Source organism: Cnephaeus nilssonii (genome assembly GCF_951640355.1).
Source record: "Cnephaeus nilssonii genome assembly, chromosome: 11".
In the NCBI taxonomy this organism is placed as follows: Eukaryota; Metazoa; Chordata; class Mammalia; order Chiroptera; family Vespertilionidae; genus Cnephaeus; species Cnephaeus nilssonii.
Window position 1 is genome coordinate 39,388,606 of NC_137082.1, and position 16,466 is coordinate 39,405,071.

A 16,466-nucleotide genomic window follows, 5' to 3' on the forward strand; every position below is an offset into this window, starting at 1 on the left:
AAATTCTCCCAGTACACACTGGGTTCCTGATTCCTACCCCTCCACTTTGTACCTGTCTACAAATTTCCAATTTGGTCTCTTCCATTGGAAATATATATATATATATTAATTGATTTTTAGAGAGAGAAGACAGGAGAGGGAGAGAGAGAGAAAGATCAATGTCCACGTGAAATATCAATTGGCTGCCTCCGGCATGACCCCTACCGGGATCAAGCCTGTAGCCTGGGCATGTGCCATGCTGGGGAATCGAACCCTCAACCTTTTGGTGCACTGCACAATGCCCAACCAACTGAGCCACACCGGCCGGGGCTCTATTGGAAATATTTAATCAGCTTGCATGAAAGTTTAGTTTAAAAAACAAAACAAATAAATATGCACAATCTGCCAGGCATTAAAAAGTAATAAAATACTATTCATTCAGTATTTCCCATTTTAACTCCCTAGAAACAGCACAACTTGGCCATAATATCATTACATGGATTTGTCCTTATCCCAACTGGACTCTCTCCCACAGACATAGCACCCTGGAGGGTGTAAGACCCATCCTGTGGTTAGTGGAATGAACTAGAAAGAGCCAGAACCCAAGCTGAGCAGAGGGGGGCTCAGGGGATCCCTCCCCGGAGCTGCTCCCGCCAGTGCTGAGCAGAGGGGCTGCTGCTCTCCCTGGGGGCCCTCTCTGATGGAAACCTCACTGGTGTCCCTGTGCCTGGGTCCGTGCTTGAGGAAGCTGCGCCGTGCTCCTTCCGAGGGAGGGATCCTGGCTTCCTCACTCTGGCCGGTGACTCAGGGATGGAGGCCTGTGCCTAGATCCCCTCTGTGGAGGTCCACGCTTTCTAAACACCCTCTCCCTGGCCGGGTCCTCTCGCCTGGACTTCTCAGCAGCCCTCCTCCCTGGTTCCCGCCACGCTGGCACACACTCGTGAACTGTCTAGGCTGTCACCCACTTTTTGCCACTCTGCCCTCTGGACACCCATTGCTCAACTGGCTTCATCTCTTTTGTCTCACCCAATCACCTTCTCCCCATTCACCATTGTATGCCCCCTTCCCACGCCTGGGCATCGCTTAGCCTCTTCCCCCTGCCTCCTGCCTCCTGCCTCCTCCTGACCTGGAGGGTGTAAGCAGGCGCTGGCAGGTGTGGTTTCTGAGCCCAGGAGAGCCGCAAGTCAAGGAATAGGTCTTATGACTTCCGTTGTAAAGGCTTCCAATTCTATGGATTATTTTCCCCTCCATTAATTTGGTTCTGAATCTGTAAATGCCATCTGGATTCTTTAGGAGTTTTCGCAATCAGTGTTTGTTGTTTGAAAAACACCCGACTTGCCTTATTGCTGGCTGTTGCGAGAATCGATGCTCTTTGTTCCCCGCGCGCCACCTCAGAGGCACCGTTTACTAATGCGCGGAGAGCAGGATTTTTAACAATGAGGGGCTCAGGAAAGTGGCCTTGAAACAGACCCAGATCAAACAGAACACGGATGACATGAAGGCCGCGGGAGGCGGCAGATCCAGGGACGTATTCGTGTGCCTCCAATACAAATCCTATGTATCTCTGCCTGGATTTGTCAGTGAGCCGCCTCTGTCTCTACCTTCCCCTAAGAAAGGGAGCTGGGGCCTCAGCAGGGGTAAATGAGCTCCCTGCAGGTTTAGGAAGCTGTTCCCTGATCCGAATCGGGGTGCTTGAGCAGTTCCGACAATGAAATGAAATGAAATGAATTTTCGACTGCTATAGAGATGCTGCTCTGCAGACCCACCCAGCTCCTCCACTGGTGCTCACACCGAAAATGAGCCCGTCACAGATGTTCCAGCCCTGAAAAGCCTTCCTCTCATTGTACTTGACGCTGCTCGCTCTCTGACTGCGTCCTTCCCAGGTTATCCACCTCTGAGCAGCGGAAAGGGCGCCTAACCCTGCCTCCTGGCTTTCCTCAAAGCGATCTCCGCAAAAGCATTTTAAACCCAGTCACCCTCTTAGAGGCCGGGCGAGGGAGGCGGGGCCAGGGCCAGCCAGCTGCCACCTGCGTACACACACAGAGCACTCTCAGGTCCAAACTATTTTAGGAATGTGCCGATTAGGAAGATTTATTTACTTATGCGTTCACATTCGTGGTTCTTTCCAAGTCCCTGAGATTTGAACACATAAGAATATTGAATTTCTGTGACTAAAAATGACCAGAAGAATGCCAAGCATCAAACTGAGGAAAATATTTATGATAAATGATAGACAAAGGTTTATTATTCTTTTATAGAAATAGGTCTTACCAACCAGTAAGAACACATAAAACTTCCCACTCTCTTCCCCTACCAAAACTACATAAAGGGCAGGATTAGGAAATTTGCAAAAGATTATTGTCTAAAAATTAAAGAGGTACCAATTTTTATTTTTTAAGTAAAATATTTAGTTCCTGTAGCCTTTAAAATGATGAGTGGTCTTTAGCACTTCAAGGGGAAATATAATTGGTTTTCTTGTATTAGAAGTCAGTGTAGTTGATTCAATTGGTGAAAAGTATTTAATAGGATAAAATGTTTATCATGTTAAACATTTCTTGCTCTTAAAAATTCATATTTACTCATAAAATATATAATATCAATCAATAAATTTGTAAGAAAAAGACTAGAAAATAAGAAGTCAAAAGAGTATTAGTTATTGAATAATTATGGACTTTTAGGTGCCTTACTTTTTTTTCATTTTGCTTCCTTATATTTTCCACAATTTCTGAAAGAATCATTATTTTGTTTCTATTAGAGAAAAAACATTATAAACCATTATGTACATGTATTAAAATATATCTACCTACAATAGTGCTCTTGCTAAGAAGTTTTAATATCTAGTTCTTTGAACAGTTTTACAACCCTCTTATATTTAAACACAGTGCATAAGCAAGGAAGACCTTCCTAGCAGCGGAAAGTTAAATCTATGTGTGTGAGTTATGGAGAGCGAGAGCCACAAGTGGCCTATCAGCCTCATCCTATATAATAAAACCCTAATATGCTAAGTGTTGGGTCATCCGTTCAACCAATCAAAGCATAATATGTTAATGATACGCTAAGTCCACTCAACCACTTGCTATGACGTGCACTAACCATCAGGGGGCAGACAGTCGACTGGTCGACCAGTTGCTATGATGTGCACTGAGCACCAGGGGGCAGACGCTCTGACCGGTAGGTTAGCTTGCTGCTGGAGTCCAGCCAATCCGGACTGAGTGAGATGAGCCAGACACGCCCTGGAGCCCTCCCACGGTCCCTCCCTGGCTGGCCAACCTCCTGCGTTGCTCCCCGGCTCTGATTGTGCACCGGTGGGGTCCCTCGGCCTGGCTTGTGCCCTCTCACAATCCAGGACCCCTCAGGGGATGTTGGAGAGCTGGTTTCAGCCTGATCCTGCAGTAACTGACCTCTAGTTACTCTATAATTATATGTGATGTTATAAATTCTAGTTTTCAGTTTTTTATTTAAAGAAATCACTAGCATATCTCATTATATAGGACATGGTCAGTCTACTTTTTTGGAAAGTGAACTGAATTTTGAAACGTGGCTTTTGTTTTAGTTTTTGGCCCTGAGTTTAGTGATATCCTGGGAACAGGTTGTACTTACTTGCAGGGTTCAAGTGCAGTCTGAGTGGGGACTTTGTTTATGCCTGAATTATACAGAACCCCATGATCTACAGTGCATTGCATAACTCCAAGATTAAGGAGGTACCTGGCCCAGGTGAGGTGGCCTGGCAGGACGCATACTAATGCAGAAAGCTCCTGTGTATATAAGGATGGACTTAGAGAGAGCCCACTGTGTTTCCAGATGGTCTGATGTGACCTTCACTCATCCAAACCCTATCACCACACAGGTGACCACTGCTGCAGCTTTGGCGACCCACAAATGGTACACACTGTCAATCTTGGAGAAAGTAGCTATTTTTTCCCATGCATCTTCACTGCAGTAAAGTTCTTTATCATTTTGCAATTATAATTAAATGCCTGAGCTGGTTTTGCTGCAAATCTCTGATTTTCATATGTCAATATAGTGGCCATTCAGTTTTGTGTGCATTTTATGTGTGTGTGTATACATATATATGTGGTGAAATATTTTCTAAACATTATTTTTGTTAATCCTTAAGACAATCTGAATTTATAACTATCCAATTACATAAAAAGAGGCAACTAAGTCTTACAAAGGATTAAATAATTGTGCAATACCACAGAGCTACAAAAGGCAAGGTTAGGTGCAGAAGCCTCGAACACAGTCAGAACTGGGTCCGAATTTCAGTTCCCCTAAGGACTAGCTATCTGATATTAAGAACTTTACCTAACACATCTTCCCCTCCCCTCCCCTCCCCTCCCCTCCCCTCCCCTCCCCTCCCCTCCCCTCCTCTCCTCTCCTCTCCTCTCCTCTCCTCTCTTCTTTGTTCTCTCTCTTTCCCTCTCTCTCCCCTCATGGCCTCTCTCTGCAGAAAGATACTTGAATTCTTTACATGGTAATGGCTTATGAGACAAAGGTGGAAGCTGCCAGATCTCATATGGACTCAGCCCAGAACTAGAGAAGTTACTTCTGCCATGATCTATTGGTCAATACAAGCTGCAATACCAGCCCAGAATCCAGGAGAGAGAAAATAGTCTATCTCTTGCCTGGAGAGGGGGCATGCATGTGGAGGAATGGGCAGGACGGGTGGGCTATCTTTGCAGGCCTGCCACAGACCTCTTGCTACTTGTCCCCCGATTGCTGGGAGGAGAAACATCTCAGTGAGTCTTCCTGTTAGAGAGAGACTATGCAGAGACATACAGATATCCTCCTGAGACCCTTGAAGACATATCTGTACTATATTTAGACATGGTTTTGACTTTTTTTCTTAGACATTTCTTAAATTGAAGTAAAAATTTAGCCTCTGAGGGGGGTGTTTATGGGCCCACACGTGGAGTAAAGTGATTCAGAGAACCCAGCCTTCGAATGCCTGGAGCTTGCTCACGAGCAGGTCTCGTGGGAAGTTAGAGATGGGGTGGAAAACCAGCAAGTGGCTAAGACTCCTGCTTACTGTACTCATATGCTCCCTTTCACTTCTGTTCATGAATCCATTCATTCAACCAATGCTCATTAGTCATCTGCTATATGGCAGGAGCTCTTCCAGATGCTGGGGATATAGTGACGAACTAAAGTCCCTGAACTCCCAGGATGATGTTCCACCTTCTGGAAATGCAGACTTTGCTACAGACTCTCCCAATGAGCATACTCTCCATTCAAGATGCACGTTTTTGTGATTCCCAGCATAAAGGGGAACTTAACTAGGGTAATTGTCTTGTGTCATCAACTAAATTGTAAGCTACTTAAGGTAAGAGACTGATTTTTATCACTTGGTAGTTTTCTCAAAAAATATATTCTTATTGATTTTCAGAGAGGAAGAGACATGGAGAAAGAAATAGAAACATCAATAATGAGAGATAATCATCTATTAGCTGACTCTTGCACGTCCCCTACTGGGGAGCGAGCCTGCCACCTGGGCATGTGCCCTGACAGGGAATCAAACCGTGACCTCCTGATTCATAGGCCGACGCTCAACCACTGAGCCACTCCGGCTGGGTGTCACTTGTAGTTTTATAATAAATTCCTGTCAGCTAGCTAATTTCTTGGCCTAAGGGGAGAAATTGTAAATGTTGCCCAAAACTCTCTTCCCGGCAGCCTCTATTTCACTTTCATCTAGCACATGCCCTTTAAGGCAGGTCGGAAACCTGGAGCAGGTCCCTTACATTCCTAGTAAGTACATTTCACTCTCTGCTGTCTCTCTGGATTACATGTCCTACACAAGTTAGATTTATTTACATTATTCCTGGTTGAAATTTAGTTTGGACAAACCCTTCCTTTTGGTAGATTCCTGCAAATTTCCTCACGCTTCATGCCATTCCTCTAAGCTAGTTTCAGCACAGAGCTTTCTTTGTTCCCAAGAATTCCGCAAGCTTCTCACCGCAGCTGCACACAACCTATGCCGGAATGTGTCCGTCACTCTCCCAGGAAGGGAGGTACATGCATGAGTTCCAAAGCACTGTGGCACAACCTATATGTAAAGAAAAGCTCATGTCAAGAATATTTTAGTTCCCTCATGCCATGACAGGGGTAAGCCTGAACCGGAAAAAGCATTAAGCATGAAAAAGAATCCACTTGCTTTGAGCAGGCAAAGTATGGCAACTCAGTGTATGAAAGTGTACTGTTCAACATTGATTGACTATTAGCATACTATAATTTAACCTCATATTGCAAAGATTCTTCATCTAGATGATTTAGAAAAATCTGTAGGCAATTACGGTTAATATCAAACAATTTACAGCATGCGGGGATCCCAAAGCCTGTTACAAACTAGTAAACAGCCAGCATCCCAAACTCAGCAGCATGAACAGAAGCACAGAGAGGGTAAGTGGCTTGACAAAGGCCCTGCAGCCAGTCACAGGGGACAGAGAGGCTATAAGAGGCTGGGAGTCAATGAAACTCATATTGGAAGCACCATGGTACCCAAGTCCCTTGCCAACAGCCATCCCACCAACACTGCTGTCCTCTGCTCTCTTGCATTCCCATGTCACCCATTCATCAGATTCTTCTCCACGGCCCATTAACCTTCAGTGTTGAGCAACACAGTGAATATGTGGATACAGTGGGATTTGAACACCTGCATGGGAATAATGGGCCCAAGAAAACTGACAGAAACCAATTATTCCCTAAGAAACAGATTATTTTAATTAGCATATAGGTAGAGATGTTGTTCACTTGGGCCCAAATGATTCTTCATTCTTTTCTATTACTGTCCCTGTCAGTATATCTCTTCTATAATTAGTCCCAAGTTAGAGAAACAAACCCAGTGCAGGTAAAAATTTAAAATAACTTTAAATGCACAGAAACGAAGGAAAGAGGTTTCTGTTACCTTTCAGAGAAAATGAAAAAGTCCTGCAAGACAGATACATCTGTGAAGGGTGAGTGGGGGCTGTAGGACCTATAGTATCTTTTGTGGGACACGGGCAAAATTTAAAATGGACAAGACAGACAATTACAGAACTGGATGCTCTGTATAATATTTCTTTTAGGGAGAGGGCAAAAATAGCTATATGTAACTTTCCCACCGTTCTGAACTAAGGGGAATTTTTCATTGGCTACTAGCTCTGGTTGCTATGAGGAGCCATTTGGAGTTGTAGGAGGCATGGCACCTTTCAGTAAAGAGCGCTCCCATATCTTTTGCAGACTACGCTTATTTGTTGAATACCGGGGCCTCCTAAGGTTGAGCGTGGAGAGCCTCTCAAGTGATTCCTTCTGACTTTCCTGTTTGCCAGGTGCCAGTTCCTTTTGCCATGAATCTGCTTGTATAACCTAAATAAAGACAAGCCTTTTGAGCCCACATGACTGGCAGATGAAATTGTTCTCCATCCCACTGTTCTCCATGAAGCTTCCTTTGAGTCCTCAGGCCAACCAATGTGATCTAATGCAGCGCAGTAAAATTAGGTGGTAAGTTTCCAGGGTGAGCAGAGAAATGAGAAATAAATTTAAATAGTCTCACCCACCAGGAGCATGCAAGATCCTTCTTCTCTAAATAGCCACTGTCCAAAATATCTATGCCAAGCATGTGGTCTTCATTTTTATTTAACTTTTCAAGGGAGGCTGTCTTATCTCTCCAATTATGCTGTCAATTCTGAAAGGCTAGAAATGTTCCCTTTGTGTTTCCCAAAGCACGAAGTGTACTTCGATGCTTATAGTAATCGCTACCCTCTAGATATTTTTAGTCGATCAATCAATAAAAGAGTATTAATTACATCTTTACAGAAAGGGTTACGTTAGGCTCCTGACCCTTCATTCTAGAACTTCATCTTCGGGGTTCCTATCCAAAGGAGTAAAAGTGTATTGACACGAGATCTAAGTTTTATAAGCATAGACCGGAGATTCAGAGTTATCACTGTATCATAGATATGGAATTAGCTTGGAATTTCATAACATTTTCTACTTGTCGTTCCCTCTCACTAAAATTATATGGAATCTTTATACAATTAACATAGCATGGCTACAGTCAAATAATATACCAAAATCACAGATATTTGATAATATAAAAATCACCACTGATCTATAAAGGCTTGATTAGGACCCTTGTTTTCAAAAGTATTGTGTAGGATAGTAATTTACCTGTGTTGGATGTAAGGTTAGATGGGAAACCTGATGTGGCGGGATGTCTCAGAGCCTTCACTTAATTGGAGAGCACTGTGAATCTTGGTGAGAAACATGTCTGCAACATTTCCCAAAAGCACTTGAAAATGGGACTCATGTTTTGAAAATACTTTGTAGGACTGGGGTTCCAACAGCACATAAGTTGCCTAATCTATGATATTTAAAAGACATTGGATCTGTCCTTCAAAGAATATGCAGAACATGGCTCAAGTTCTTTGTCAATCTGAGATCTTTAGAAATCTACTTAGAGAAGTAGAAATTTGCAGTAACTTTCAGCTCCACATTGATTTAAAAAAAAAACACCTTATTACAAACTGATATGTGACTTTGCTCTTCTCTAAACACACTCTTGAACCATCCCTCTGATCTGATTCTACATGGCAGTGCATGAACAGCACGCTTTTTTGCATCTGTGTTTCCAGAGAATCTAGCCATGGTTGCCTATACCTACCATTCTTAAGATGATGACCAAGGATTAATTAGAGTAATTCCCCTTAATACAATAAAACACATTTGGACACAAAGATCTAGGCCTTATATATCATGCTCAAGCACATTATATTGCAAAATAAGTGGTAACAGCAAATGTAGAGAAAGTCCTGATGGCCTCCCTAGGGGAGAGTGCCTTGCTTTTATACTTTATGTTGCTTTTGTAATCACCTTGATCTTCACCATGCCCAAATCCCCACTTCTGTTGAAGAATTAACATCAAAGCAAAATATCTGACAGGGTTCTTGCTTCTAACAAATTTCTTAATTAAACCCAAGAGTTCCTTTTCTTTATCAAATGGAAGATTTATGTGCACACCCAAAGGTACCATATGCCCCTGAGTCTGGGAGTCCTGAAAACCACTGCCCTGATCTTTGTTGTTTTAAAATCTGAATATATCCACACCTGAAATAACTACAAAGGCTTACTCCCCAGGCCGCTCACCCATCAGGCAACACCTGGTCTCAACATCACTAATTGATCACACGCGCTCTACACATGGAAAGGTGCACATTGCTATACAGTTTCCTAATGTCTTCCAGAACTTGGCTCTCAGAATGTCATGAATCACGGCGAGAATGTGTCTGAGTTGTAATTGGGAGGCTGTTCCTCTTAATTGTTATTTATTTTTAATAAGGGATCTTCAGAGAGAAAGATTTTGAGATCTTTGCCGCTCAACGCATGGCCCTCAAACCAGCAGCACCAGCATCTTGTGGGATGTTGTTAGAAATTAAAAACAAAAGATCTAGCCAAACCAACTGAATCCAAATCTCCAGTTCCGCAAGATCCTCAATGATTCCTGCACATCAAAGTTCCAAATAAACTGAAATCTTGGAGAACTTTGGTCAAATTTCCTTTTTCTAGACTTGAAGCCCACTTGCACTCCTTGTACAACTAATGATGTCTCTCCTCTCTCACAGAAATATAATACAAACAATTAACAAATTATGGTAATGTATTAAGTGATAGCAAAAAAAATGGAGAGTTTTCCCAAAGATAAATGTTGCATGTTGCTTGTAATGGTTGTAAAGTTCCTTTAAGATATCGTTCCTATCCAAAATTATGCTTATTTACTTTGATGTTGCTGCTAACTTACAGAGGGACCTGTTGACCTCAAACCATATAAAGTAATGACACTCCTAGACCAGTTGACATACCAGACCATGTAAGTTAATGACTTTATGACTGACTTTCACAAAGGTCAATCATTTCTTCTTGAGGGGATAATAATAAAGGGTAGTAAATACACCCCCATTTAAGGCAACTTGCCTTGTATCTGCTTCCCCATCAAAGGACTTGCATCATTGGAAAAAGATCCTTTTAAGCCAGGCACTTGGACAAGTGTGGATAGTATCCAAGTGATGTTTAACACTCTAGAGATAGAGAATAAAGGCAGAGTAGGAAAGCACTCCGGCCTCCATCTCTTGGTGTGATATTTGCTTTGCTGCTTATTATTAAAAGCCCCCAAATTAAGTATATCCCAGAGAAGAGAGTCATCCACTGATTTAAAAAAGTGAATAGCTACCGAGGACGAAGTATAACTCTAAAGAAAAGCTTTCAATTTTTAACAAACTTCAGATTTTGTCTATTCAGTTTTATTCGATTCCCTTCAAATTAGACACGTTAGAAGGCCCACACACTTTTACCCCTGGGGTGTTGCCATTGGCAGAAATATATTTTTCTAACTCATCTTTGAAAACTGCCCTCAAAGTCATTTCATGAGCATCACAGGAAAATGTGTCCTCACTGGTTATTTTTTATTTTAAATATTGTTTTCCAACCTGATCTCCTTCCTTATCTCCCAAAGTTAGCTCCCAGTGATCTTGAAAAATTTCTCTAAAATTAAGAAACCAACTCTAAAATACATCTCACACCATTTGATTATTTAAAAGCTTGTGTCCCAGCTTTGTGATTCCAGTAAGGAATTCCAAAGCAGTTTTGGCCAACAACAAAATGATGACAGCACCAACTTTCTCAGTCTCTCTCTGTGGAGATAGAAAATGCACAGATGAAGATAAAATACTTAAGTCTCTGTAGAAATTCTGGTATGTTTGGGCAAAGATCATTCACTCCAGTCTACAGGCATGCCTCATTGCGTATAGTAGCCTCTGGTTGTGTATGTGTGAATTATGCAACTGGTGAACTCTCTAAAGATTTCTCCATCTCTCAAAAATCCTTATCTCCAACTCCTTTGCCCTAATTCCCTATAGACTGAGCCAAAACTAGAGGCTGTGAGATATCCCAAAGGAGTCTACTATGTGAATAAGTGTGGTGTGTGTGTGTGTGTGTGTGTGTGTGTGTGTGTGTGTGTGTGGTAGAGGTATGGTTCTACATGCACATTCATAACCATCATAACCATACCACATCACTTTAAGAATCTATTTTCCTGCACTAACAAGTCAATTATAATGTTCCCAATGAATATGCCTGCTACTCTCTATTTTTGAGAATATTTGAGAATTAACAGTATCACATTTAACTCCCAACCCATGGGGAAATTTTGCTAGAACATTCTGTCCCCATTATGGGGACCAGGGTTGGCATTGCCAGATGGCCACTGCTTAGAGAGCATTTTACAGAGACAGAGCCAGGGCAGCATTTGTGACTTGCAGCAGTGCAGGGCACGCTGTGCTGGAGGGCTGAGTTATTCCAGTGTATTGAGAAAAACACAGCTCTGCACCAGGGATGCCCAGCACCACCTTCCAGTTCTAAGGGCCAAGGATAGGGTCAAATTTGAGTGACAGCCCAGTGTTTGGAGTTCATCGGAGCATAGAGCATATCATAGATGACATCAATCCTAATGGAGCATCAAAAGCATCTGCAGAGACAAAACTTGATGTCTTGGAGGTGCCTGAGTGCAACTTTATGAGTCTCAATGGTCTGGAGGAGAGAGAGTGGTGACTACCTGCAGGAAGTCTGGAGTCAGACAACCCAGACATAAATTCTAGCCCTGCCACTTCCAAACTGTATGATGTTATGATCACTATCCACTCTACAGAAAAATGCTGAATATTTTTTATTAACCACTTATCGAACAAATATTTGGTTCTCATAGGACACAGCAATGAAGAAAATCCCTATCTTTGATAATTTTACTAAAATTATGATAGCATTCATTTATTAGGCGCTCACTGTGTAGGCAGATCTACCAAAAAACTTTATATACATTTTATTATTATTATTATTATTATTATTATTATTATTATTATTTTGATCCTCACCCAATGCGTGAGGATATCTTTTTTCATTGATTTTTAGAAAGAGTGGAAGGGAGGGGAGCATGGAGAGAGAGCGGGAGAGAAACATTGATGTGAGAGAGACTCATCAATTGGTTGCCTCCCGCTAGTACCATAACCATTGCCAGGGATTGAACCTACAATGGAGGTGCATGCCCTTGACCTGGAATCAAACCCGTAACCCTTCAGTCCTCGGGCCAACGCTCTAAATCACTGAGCCAAACTGGTCAGGGCTATACACGTCATTTTAATTAATTCTTATAACAGTCCTATGAAACAGGAATTAATTATATTCACTTCACAGTTGAAGAAATTGGGGCTTAAGAGGTGAAATTACTAAAGTTTACAAAATCAGCAAGTGTCAGAGATAGAGTTTGAAGCCGGTTGTTTTTTGTTCACAAAGCCCCTAAGTGCTTAACCACTCAAGCCATCCAGTACATAGTAGGGAAAGGCATGGCTTACAGAACTGCTAACCAAGATAGGATTGTAGAAGCCACATTCAAGATACAAACACATCCTGGAAGGGTCTGGAGTCACACGCGTGTCAGAGACGGTAGAAGCACATCCACATTTAACCAGAGGGATGTCAGTGAAATTATACTGAGGAATGAGAAGGCTGAGATGGATTAGAAGAGCTCTCTAGGGTAGAGAAATATATATAGATTAATAATAATAACCTTCTCTGTAGGAATTTATAAGAAATTGCTCATACTTTTCTCCACAGAGCTCAAGTAATTGCCCCATCTTTATTCTAATCAGCTTTCTCCCTTGTGAGGGGAAGAATGGGGTACTAATTTTGGTCTCTCATTTGCAGAAGAGAAAAGTGACTCTTAGAGAGCTTAAGTGAATCTTTCAAGATTGTGTACAACACCAATAAAACAAATACAAGTACAAGTTGGGATCAGAGACTCCATATCACTCACATAATCAGTCTATAGCCCTAAGCGTGCCTATGATGTGCCCTTTGCAAAGACTTTGCAAACCCATGGACATCTTTCCTTTCCTTTTACAAATACAGAGTTTTCTTGGGAGGACTGTAGAGACATGATCACTTTTTGAGAATAGAGATTCATTGTTCCACTCTCAGTAAAACTGGGATCATAGTATATTGCTTGCTGGTTTTGTTGGTTTCATCTGCCCCCCTTCTGCAAATGATTGATACCTGTAAGTATGGAGGGAGGTAAAGACATGGATATGTTAACTTAGCTTCACCAAGCCCTTTAGCCACTCAGCCAGGACAAGGAAAATGTTACAGCAAGGACATGACAATAACCATAGTCTTCATTCCTTTTCTTAGCTCTGAACCTTTTCAGGGTGTGGGCTGTCACAAAGTTTATGAGCTTGTATAGCATAAACTACCAATTGTTTTCTCTGCTTTCCCCAGTAACAGAAATACTTTTATCTGGTCATATAGCCACCACCAACCCCCCAAAAAGTGATTGGTATTTTCCAGCCTTCCTTGCAATCAGTTGAGTCAGTCAGCTAACTTCTGGCCAATGGGATAGAGGCTGAAGCTAACTGTGCAGCTGCCAGGGAGCATCCCTAAAGATAGAAGGCACATCCTTCTCCATCTCCCTCTCTTCCCATTTATAATGGCTGGAGCTCCAGCAGCCACTTGAACCATAAGAATCACTACAAATGACAGGCACAGACAGAAGAACAAGATAGAAGAAACCTTGACACCATGTCCTGCCATAACAGCCCTGGACCTCATAACTTCTTAAAGTGCAAAGAAATAAACTCTTATCTTATTTAAATCACTATTATTTGGGGTTATTCTATTACTCCTAACTGAACTGAATAGAGGCTGGAACAACCTCAATCAGAATTGTGCTCCTCAATCAGAATCTTCTGGATTCTATAAAAAGTTGCTAGTGTAATAATTATTAACTAGACCACTTCTTTGGCAATTTCAAGAACTATCTTTAGACATTTCTTACTGTAATTGTTTTAAACTCATATTTAAAACATTAATTATAATTCAACTTACTGTGTACTTCCATGTATTAAACCTGTTTTTTTCAACTAAATTAGGAACTTCATCCATTTGGAATTCAAGTCTCAGTGATAACTTAGAGATGCATTTACCATCTGTGTTAAAATTTGAAATATACATTTTTTCCACAGAGATGATCTGTAATTTTGTATGCAGAGAGTTACTAAAAAGCAAAGTAGCATGGGGTTTAAGAGTTTGGTTGAAATCCCAGACATATTATTATTGAGTTACTTACCCTCATTGTGCCTTAGTTTCCACATTTAGAAGATGAAAATAATAATAAATAATAAAATATAGAATAAAAACCTAAAATAATAAAGCATAATATGCTAATTAGAACAGACAGCCAAAAGACCTTCCAGATGACCTTCCGGACGAAGCCTGGGCTGCCAGGACCAAGGCAGCTGCTGTGGCTGTGAGGGCCGAGCCCCTTGCACAAATTTCATGCATCGAGCCTCTGGTAATAATATAAAATACTATAATTGGAAGTAGGTATTATAATTAGTTTCATTTACAAATTTTTTCAAAACCCAAGACTCAGACAGTACTAGTAAATTGCTCAAGTTTACAGAATTAGTAAGGATACCAGTGAATTCACTTCCTGCATCCTGCACTTTCCACAAGCACTGCTTACTGAAGATGTAGCCCTGAAAATGCTACAATACTCACTGACGTTTCTGCCCAAAACCAACTCCTCTGGAATTTTCCTTGGAAGCCTACTAGCTACTTCTACCATTCATTTTACACTGGATATCAGCGACCTGGTATTTTTTTTTTAATCTCTTAGGATGTTTTCCTAAATCCAACCAAAACTTCTTGAGAGGAAGAACTCCTTAGAATATACCTTTGTCTCCCAAGCACTTTTCCAAGAATCAACAAATAGTGTTGATATGGACAATGCTCTTGTGTTGAAGAGCACAGCAAGCGATGGGTCACAAAAAAGGGCGTCAGCTCCAATGGTATTTTCTTCCACAGGCCAGGTCTTCTTATAATAAGAAATATAGCACAAGTAATACAGCACCCAAATATGACTCCTCCAAACCTACATTGAGCAATGCAATATGCCATGGACTTAAAAAATATTAAAACAATTATTTACATAAATATCAAGACATAGGTATTCCATTCATTGTCTATGTTTCAGTTGTAACAAGTACTGGTTCATTTTGCACATTAAATAAATTTCTTATTTTTGGCTTGTCTAAATTGGAAGGAAATTTCTTAAATTGAAGCATGAAAAAGTAAATTCTCAATCTGAACTACAGGAGATTGACCTAAGAATTATTTTGGGAGTCCTTAGATGGCATATTTTAGTGACTTCAGGGAGTAATGCAAAACTATTTATTATTTACTGTTAAAATGGCAATACTATAGTCACAGCCTATCGTAAAATCAATTGAGCAGAATATTAATAATGTGATTGTTAAAACATTTCAGAGACTTACTACTAAAAGTATGTACAATTTTAGAAGCAAAACAGTCAATATGAAAAATCTAAAATTCGAGAACAGATAAGTTAGGAAGTCTACACAATTTATATTCATAAAACAGGCTGCACATTCAAAGATGCGTCATAGATTCACTCTAATAAAATATGTACTTTGAGCACCTATGCATGGATGCAAACATTCTACAAAATAAAAGCTGCATTGAAGTTAATTCCATAATTAACTGAAGACCAGAATAGAATAGCTGCAACCCTAACAGTCTCTAACAATTGTACAGCATTTTATAGTTCATAAATGACCTTGGCCTCTACTACCTCCTTTAGTTCTCATATGAATTCTGAAATAGCAGGTATTATTATCCATCCACATTTTGCCAAATAGGAAATCAAGGATTAGAGAAGTCAAGTCTCTTTCCCAGGGTCCCATAGACAGTAAGTAGCTGACATTTTTTCTGGGTTCAAATTCAACAGCCTTCCTAATAACACATGCTTCATAATCAGCATAGATCAATAGCAGATTTCAGGTCCAGCACCTGATTTTCCTTTCCAGGAGAGGCCAAGTGAGGGATGACTATAATTGGTACATTGTATGAATATGTTATGTTAAAACACCATTATCCCCAGCCTACTAAAAAAATGCAGGAATGCATTGGAACATAGCTATCAACTACTCCAAATGCATGTGTATTATCTGTGGATAGGTATGAAGTCTACATTTACCTCAGTAGATACAAGGAAAAATCATTTGAATTCATCTGAGAGAGAACAAAAGTAAAAACAAACAAAACCCTTGCTGCCCTCTCTACCCCCAATCTAAAGAACAAGTCAGAGCTGACAAACTCTCCCTTCCCCAAATACAGAGGTGCACATTCCTCTCATCAACTCGGCCAGCAGTTTCTCCCCTAGAATTAAATCCTGAGTGTGCAGCATGGGGACATCAATGAGTGGGTCCGTAAGGAAGCTGTCCCCAGTGATTGGGGCCCAGGTGCAGAATAAACCAATGTTCCTCCCAATGTGTTTCCCTTTTTAATAATAATAATAATAATAAGCTTCTAATCACTTTTTAAACAAGTTTTTCTCTGTGAGTGTAACCTCACTGGTCCAAAGCACACCATGCCTATTAATGATCGAC